The sequence below is a fragment of the Labeo rohita genome, chromosome 19, assembly GCF_022985175.1.
Source record: "Labeo rohita strain BAU-BD-2019 chromosome 19, IGBB_LRoh.1.0, whole genome shotgun sequence".
Classification (NCBI taxonomy): domain Eukaryota; kingdom Metazoa; phylum Chordata; class Actinopteri; order Cypriniformes; family Cyprinidae; genus Labeo; species Labeo rohita.
The window spans coordinates 16,824,780-16,833,591 of NC_066887.1; the positions used below are offsets into that span (position 1 = coordinate 16,824,780).

At 50.9% G+C, this 8,812-nt stretch overlaps 1 pseudogene; it reads right to left on the bottom strand.

Moving 5' to 3' along the window:
- Nucleotides 1-3,600: 3,600 nt before the first annotated feature.
- Nucleotides 3,601-7,287, bottom strand: LOC127182116 (uncharacterized; annotated as a pseudogene).
- Nucleotides 7,288-8,812: the final 1,525 nt, after the last annotated feature.

Sequence of the window (8,812 nt, forward strand, 5' to 3'; positions counted from 1 at the left end):
TTGACCTCAACTGTATTAAAACAAAAACCAAAAACAAAAGCACATAGCAAAAATACTACAACTAAAATGAAATATAAACTTGAAATATAAAAATACAAACCAGTTCAAAATATTAATAAATACTACAATTGTATATGAGTAATACTAAAACAACACTGATCAACATTAAAATGGAAACCTGGATGTGAAACAGTAACTACAAAAAAAACACATCAAGTTGACCAAAATTAAATCTACTAGAACACTGGGTGGAAAATACACCTTATTCATTTTTAATATTTTTGCAAATATCCACAGAGCAATTATACCTCACTCTCACCCGTCAGCTATTTTCAATGGCAAAGCCATTGTTTGGCAAATAAATCAGCTCAACAGCATGAACTGACATGCACTGGAGAAAAAGTATTTTTGTCTAGTTTTTAAGTAAAATGTTCTAAACATCTTTAAAACCAGATGCATTTACTTTAAAATCTTAATTGCATGAGATATTAAATCTTGTTTACAAATAAATCTTGAATTAGGTTTATTTTGCTTGCCCCCTTGGTAAAATCTTGTTTAAAATGAAGGAAGCTTCATGCTTAAAATAAGAAAAAACTAAATCACCAGTGGGGTAAGAAAAATAAATGATGTTAGAATTTAAGTGGAAACAACACAACATGCAAAACTATTCAATCAGATATGCTTTTACAACCAAAAACAGGTACAGTAGAAAGTAGGAACATAAATGAAGTGTTTTTCTCCTCCATCTGTCTTTGCATTTGGGACAACAGGCAGTAAGAAAAATAATAAAGTTTGTATTACTACGCTATAGTTCTACAGCCTTGGTAAATGGCAAAGCTGTTTGCAAAAATCAATAAAATGGCACACCGACAAACAAAGCACTTCAAGATATTGAGTGCCTTCATCTACAAATGCTTATGAGAGTTCAGTTAAAGTCTCCATGGACTAAATTGTCTGCATCACTTCAATCCTCTTTACTCAGATGTCATTTTTTGACAAAACTGAAATATTTTTTTCTTATGAAATAAAAAAAATATCACATGATTTTTTTATTTGTATTTGAACAATGTTTAAATGTGTTTACTGGAAAACTAGGCAAAAACACAGACTTTTTTCTTCAAATATTTCACAGCACAAAGTCTTAAGCAGACTCCACTTCAACACAAGATTAAGTGAGTAAAATCAGCAAACAGTGCCATGTTGTGGGTTGCAAACTTTAAATACATCTGTGGAGAATGAGCTAATGTAAGACAGCGCCACATGGCTGGGCTGCCATGGCAGACTATTAATCCCTCACATTGACTGCAGGATGAGGCTCAGATCATCTCCCAGAGTGCTTGTAATCTTAAATGTCCTCCAGCCCCCCTGTGCCTCCCTTTGATCGTGGGACAAAGAGTCAGCTTCTGGGAGCGCAGAAATAAAAATGAGGCACATAGCAATATACAGATGCCCAAGGCAACCAGTGCACTTTGAAGGCGATTGCTAAAATTGTGCCTCTTGCCTGGTCTGATGGAAAGAGAGGGAGAGAAAGGAGGTAGGGGGGAGAATGAGAGAGTTAAAAGTATGAGAGGGAGGGAAAAGTAGTGCAAAAGAGAGCGATAGAGAGGAGAAATACCACAATAAAGTCTCCCAGACAAATAGCCAGCCTGATGGAAGGGGGCAAAAATGGACCCCACCTTTCGGTGGCCTTTGTGGACCCTGACTCAAACACAATACATTCAACCCTGGTACTTTCTGCCAATGCCAACATACATCAAGCATATAGCAATACACAAATCTACGGTCACCGTGCGCTATCAAAAGGAGACGTAACCCAGAGGTGAAAAATGGATCTTTCAAGACGCAGCTTCTGTAATCCATCTCCAAATCAGTCTTAGCAGGCCGTGCGAAGATATGGAGACGCCTCCGCCTGATCCAGGATCAGACAGATTGGCAACTGCGGCATTTCTGACAAGCCCCATAATCCATCAGGCCTTGTTACACCACCTGAATTCATCAAAGCAAGTTGAAAATGAGAGATCGGTGCAGCACTGTTGGAAGGAGTCGCTGAGCATTTGTCAGTCTCCCATTTAATAAATGGCATCCTTTGTTTATTCTTGGAAATAGATTGAATTACATTGTATCTGTTTGAGATGGATGCTCGGTGCTGTAAAGCCAATTGATAACTCTGTTCTTCCACAGGCTGCCAGAAATACTAAATCAATTTACTGTGAATGCTGCCGCATCAAAACAAAAATAACGTCTCAGGTTACGTATGTAACCCTGGTTCCCCGAGGGAACGAGACGCCGCGTCGGAAAACGCTATGGGAACGCCTCCAGCGTGACCGCGCTCTGAACACGTGTGAAACCAGACCAATGGAAGAGCGAGACGTCACAGGGGTGACGTCACAGACCAGGAAGCATAAAAGCACGTGCGCCAGAATGAACGGCAGCTTCAAAGAGAAGCAGCGCTCGCAGGGACGCAGGAAGCTGGCCTCGAGACGCGGCGTCTCGTTCCCTCGGGGAACCAGGGTTACATACGTAACCTGAGACGTTCCCCTTCGGGAACTCGAGCCGCGTCGGAAAACGCTATGGGAACGAGATGCCCACGCCACCAGCTCCAAGTCCCTGCCTAGAAGAGCTAGGAAGGACCGAAGAACCAGGGGTCAAGAGGTCAAGACGGTAGAACCTGACAAACGTAAGGGGCGTGGACCAACCCGCAGCGTTACAGATATCCTGAAGGGGAATACCCGCAAGGAAAGATTTAGAGGCCGCCATGCTACGGGTGGAATGAGCCTTTACCCCCAAGGGAGGAGGAAGGCCCGAAGACTCATAAGCCAGGAGGATAGCCTCGACTATCCACCGACTTATGGTCTGCTTAGAGGCAGGGAGACCACGTCTCTGAGGACCAAAGCAAACGAACAACTGGTCCGACCTTCTCCAAGTAGCCACCCGGTGAACGTATGCATCCAGCGCTCGAACTGGACACATACAGTTCAGCTTCTGCTGGTCAGGCTCCCGAAAGGGAGGAGGACAGAAGGCCTGAAGTACGACTGGCCGTGGTGCAAAGGAAGGGACCTTAGGAACATACCCAGTGCGAGGGTGAAGAAAAGCTTTAGAGAGGCCTGGAGCGAAGTCCAGGAAGGAAGGGGCCACAGAAAGGGCCTGCAGGTCTCCAACTCTCTTGAGGGAGGAAAGAGCCAAAAGGAAAGAAGTCTTAAAGGACAGATGACAGTCAGAAATCTCTTCAATGGGCTCGAAAGGAGGAAGACAGAGAGCGTCAAGCACCACGGACAGGTCCCAGGAGGGAACACGAGGTCGTACAGGAGGCCTCAGCCTCAGTGCACCGCGGAGGAAACGTGTAACCAGGGGATTCTTGCCCACGGAGAGACCACCGAGAGGGGCGTGGTAGGCCGCAATGGCCGCCACGTAGACCTTCAGGGTGGAGTGGGATAACCCTGCGGACAGCCGGTCCTGCAGAAACTCCAGCACTGAGCCAACTGGGCAGTTAACTGGGTTCTGCTGGCGGCGTCCACACCAAGAAGTGAAAAGTTTCCACTTCAAGGCATACAGTTTCCTCGTGGAGGGAGCTCTAGATTGGAGTAGGGTCTCAACAACCTCGGTTGAGAGACCAGAAGCTAAGAGGTGCGCCCCCTCAGAGGCCACACCCAAAGCTTCCACAGCTCCGGCCGGGGGTGAAGGAGGGAACCCCCTGCCTGTGAGAGGAGATCCCTCCTGACGGGAATCTCCCAAGGAGAGCCGTCGAGGAGGGAAATCAGGTCCGAGAACCATACTCGGGCCGGCCAGAACGGGGCTACTAGAAGAAGGGAAACCCCATCCCGGCGCACTCTCTCTAGAACTCCCGGGAGCAGAGCGATCGGGGGAAAAGCGTACAGACGCAGCCTCGGCCACGTCCGTACCATGGCATCCAGCCCCAGTGGAGCTGGATGAACTAGAGAGTACCAGAGGGGACATTGTGCATTGTCCCTCGTGGCAAACAGGTCCACCTGGGCTGGACCAAACACTCTCCAGATCTGCTTCACCACCTCGGGGTGAAGCATCCATTCCCGGGCCTCGGCCCCTGTCTCGACAGGACGTCTGCTCCCACATTGAGATACCCGGGCACAAAAACTGCTCTCAGTGAGAGGAGTTTGCCCTGGGACCACACAAGGATCTGGTGCGCCAGCTTGTACAAGGGGCGCGAACGCAGACCTCCTTGGTGGTTGATGTAAGAGACCACCGCCGTGTTGTCGGTGCGGACCAACACGTGGCGATCTCTCAGGTCCGGGAGAAAGTGTTTCAGCCCTTGAAACACGGCCAGCATCTCCAGGCAATTTATGTGCCAACTGAGATGGCGACCACTCCACAGACCGCGGGCAGGGTGGCCACTCATGACCGCTCCCCAACCAGTGAGGGATGCGTCCGTCGCTAGCGTTACACGGCGACAAGGAGCTCCCAGCACCGGGCCCTGAGACAAGAACCAGGGTTTCCTCCACATGTCTAAGGCACGAAGGCATCGCCGCGTGACCTTGATCATGCGAAGCGGGTTTCCCCTCGGGAGAACCCCTGGTCTTGAGCCACCACTGTAGGGGTCTCATGTACAGCAGGCCAAAAGGTATCACGTTGGACGCAGCTGCCATGAGACCCAGCAGTCGTTGAAACTGCTTGACAGTGAGTGACCGGCCTTCCTTCACTCTCATGACTGCGGCGAGGATCGACTCGATCCGAGCAGGAGACAACTGTGCCTGCATCGTGGTCGAATCCCACACCACGCCCAGATAAGTGGTTCTCTGTACTGGAGAAAGCACACTTTTCTTGGCGTTTAGTCTTAACCCCAGCTCTTTCATGTGTGCGAGAACGACATCTCGATGCCGAACCGCTACCATCTCCGACTGGGCCAGGATAAGCCAGTCGTCGATGTAATTGAGTATGCGGATGCCCTGGAGTCGCAGGGGAGCCAGAGCTGCATCCACACACTTCGTGAAAGTGCGGGGGGAGAGTGCTAGACCGAAAGGAAGAACCCGATATTGGTAAGCTTCGCCCCTGAAAGCAAACCTCAGGAACTTCCTGTGTTGAGGAAGGATGGAGACGTGGAAATACGCGTCCTTTAGATCTATCGTGACAAACCAGTCCTCGGACCTGATTTGTGACACGACCTGTCTTACAGTCAGCATCCTGAACTTCAGCCGCATGACTGAGCGGTTCAGGAGGCGGAGATCTAAAATGGGACGCAGGCCCCCATCCTTCTTGGGAACAATGAAGTACCGGCTGTAGAACCCGGACTCTCTGAACTGAGGAGGGACCACCTCGATGGCCTCCTTCCTCAGGAGAGTAGCTACTTCTTGCTCCATTACCAGACCCTGCTCGGGACCCACCAAAGTGGGAAAGACCCCGTTGAACGGCGGAGGTGAAGCGCCGAACTGAATGCGATAACCTCGCTCTACAGTGTGCAGGACCCAAGCAGACACATTGGGCAGTAGTTTCCACGCTGCCAAATGATCTACTAAGGGAACCAGCCTCTCGAGACTGGCCTCTGGTGTTACACGGGTCGCTAGACCGGTGTCCTGTAACGGTTGCCCGGCAGGAAGCACCTGATCTAGCGGACCCTGAGACCCCCGCAGGGGTGGCGAGCCCCCAGCTCTGGAACGTCTCTGGCCGGAAGAGACTGAGGGGAAAGCTCGCCGGAGGCTGCTGCGCCCTGAATCACCGGCAGGGTGGGCAAGACAGCCTCCCGAGGGCACAGGGGGGAGCCGGACACCGAATAATGCGGTGCACCCCGGAACTCCCCCGATGGGGCTACCCTCAGCGGCCCCGCACCATCAGGGCCGCTTGGCCGAGGACCTCCTAGACTGAAGCACGACCCGCAGATCGGGCTTCGTCCTGGGGGCCCCGACCTAGAGCGTCTGCGCACCCGCCCTCGATGGGGAGGAGTGCGGGTGGCGGCGACGCTCTGTTTCTGCGTTTCCCGGTGTGAGGAGCTGGTACGCGGACGAGGCTGCTCCAGCTCAGCAGCCTCGTGAGTTGGACGGCGGCGAGGAGGAACCGCTGGAACGCCGCCGCTTGCTTACGCGCCTCCTGGTACCTGTCGACGACCGCATTGACAGCGTCGCCGAACAGGCCAGAAGGCGAAAGCGGGGCGTCCAGGAGGAAGACCCTGTCCTTTTCTTTCATATCGGACAGGGTCAACCAGAGATGTCTCTCCGCAGCCACAAGGGAAGCCATAGACCGCCCGATGGCACGGGCGGTCTCCTTAGTGGCACGGAGAGACAAATCAGCGGTCCTCCGGAGCTCAGAGATGTCACAATCCCTGATCTCCGCACCTTCGTCCAACTCTTTAAGCAGGTCAGCCTGGTACGCCTGTAACACCGACATGGTGTGCAGACACGCACCAGCCTGACCCGCAGCCGTGTACCCCTTGCCCACCAGCGCTGAGGTGACTCGCAGCGGCTTGGAGGGCAAGACCGGAGCCTTCAGAGACGATGCCGCGGCGGGGGACAGATAGCTGGCAAGCGTCTGTTCCACCCGGGGCATCGCTCTGTACCCCCGCTCATCCAACCCGCCCACATGACCGTAGTTATAGGAGGCGGGAATGAACAAGCGGGACGAGAACGGGTTATTCCACGATCTCGACACCTCAGTGTGGAGATCGGGGAAAAAGAAGGCTCCGGCGTGCTGAAGGTGGGCGAGACCGCAGAAACCTCTCGTCTAGTTTACTAGTCTGCGGTTCAACCAATGACTCGGGGGCCAATCGATATTAAGCTTGGCCACCGCACGAGTCACCACCTCCAGCAGCAGCTCCTCATATTGGGGAAACGATGGTGCTTGAACATCACCGACACTCTCCACATCCACCTCCTCAGAGGAAGATATGGGGAGTGTCGAGCCCGTCCCCCGGGGGGAAGAATCCGCAGCGCGGGCTTCCGCACCCAGAGACCGGGCTGGGGATCTAGCGGGTGAGGCAGGAGATAGGGGGTTACCCGTCTCCATACCCTCCGCTAGATCCAGCTGCGAACCCCACGAATGCAGCCGCCGCCCCGCCTCGGCGGAAGCGGGACCAGATCCGCGGGGAACGCTGCTGAAGGCTCCCAGCTGGAAGAGAGCCTTCCGGGAGCGGAGTGTGTGCAGACTCATCTGCACACAATGAGGGCAATCAGCCCCCTCGAGGGCTGCTGCCGCATGCTCCGCTCCCAGACAAACCACGCATAGAGCGTGTGTATCCTTACCCGTAATGAAACGAGGGCAAGGAGGAACACACGCTCTAAAACGCGGCTCATCTAAATGCTTAGATTTCCTACTAGCTTTAGACATTTTGTGCAAAAAGAAAGTGGTGCAAACTAGCAACCAAAGGCACAAAAACAGAGACACACATAGAGCGCTGCTGAAAGACAGAAGCTGCCGTTCATTCTGGCGCACGTGCTTTTATGCTTCCTGGTCTGTGACGTCACCCCTGTGACGTCTCGCTCTTCCATTGGTCTGATTTCACACGTGTTCAGAGCGCGGTCACGCTGGAGGCGTTCCCATAGCGTTTAAAACAAATTGTCAAAAATACATTGACAGTTTTAGTGATTTTTTTTTTAACTCTTTGTATAAAACTAAGGTATTTATTAACAAATATACAGAGAGACTACACAGTGTGGTTCAAAATTTTAACTGGCAGCATTCCTCCAATTTTCAGTGAGATCGCAAGATGGTGGGCCGCTCTAAGGTGACTGAAACCCTGCAACCGGAGGTTGTCCAGATGAAGGCCAAAGGGACGACCCTTTCAGCCATTGCAAGAGAAGCTTGTCATTCCAAATCTGCAATAGATAAATAAATCAATAAATCGCGTCTGTTAACCAATGCACATCTTGTCAGTAAAGCCGGTTCTGTAATCAGTAGTAAATCTTCATCATGTGTGTGCTTTCAGATAGAGCAGCATTTACTACACAAAGCTGTAGTTCATTGACAAGCTGCGCAAAACCACGCAGACGATATCATCAAGCTTTGCACAGCTTGTCAGTGAACAACGGCTCTATGTAGTAAACGCTGCCCTATCTGAAAGCACACACGCGATGGAGATTTACTATTGATTACAGAACCGGATTTACTGACAAGATGCGCATTGCAGCACTAAACACTAATTCAATCAAGTCCCCCAAAAAGGCTGCTCATCCACGGAAGACGAATGAACGAGAAGACAGGATAATGCAGAGACTCTCAATGAGGAATCGGTTCAGCACTGCAGCTGGAATTGCTTGCCAGTCCGACTTGCCATTTTAGTGCTGAACGGGGTAAAGATCTGTCTCGGTTTGTTTAAGAGAAGTCGGCCTGAAAGCACACTCTGGACAAGTTTAATTTATTTGGGTCTAATGGAAAACATTTTGTTTGGCGTCAATCTAGGGAAAGACTGATGCCCAAGAGTGTAAAGAAGTCAATGAAAGGTGAAGGAGGAAGTGTCATGGTTTGGGGGATGTTTTCAGCGGCAGGAGTTGGGTCTCCTATATAGATACATGGCAGGGTGAATGCAAATGTTTGTCAGAACGTCCTTCAGCAACATACGGTACCTTCCCTGCAAGTATCTCCCAATCAGCCTGCAATTTTCAAGCAAGACAATGCCCCCGTCACACTGCAAAACAGGTAAAGCAGTTCTTTAAAGCTAAGAACACTGAAATAATGACATGGACGGGCCAGAGTCCTAATCTAAACCCGATTGAAAATCTCTGGAAAATCCTTGGCAACAAAGTTATGGCTAAGAAGCCCACAAGAGTTATCAAACTATGGAAGAGAGTGGAAGAAGCATGGACCAAGATTACACCAGTGCAATCTGAGAAACTAGTGATGTCCTTTAGTAATT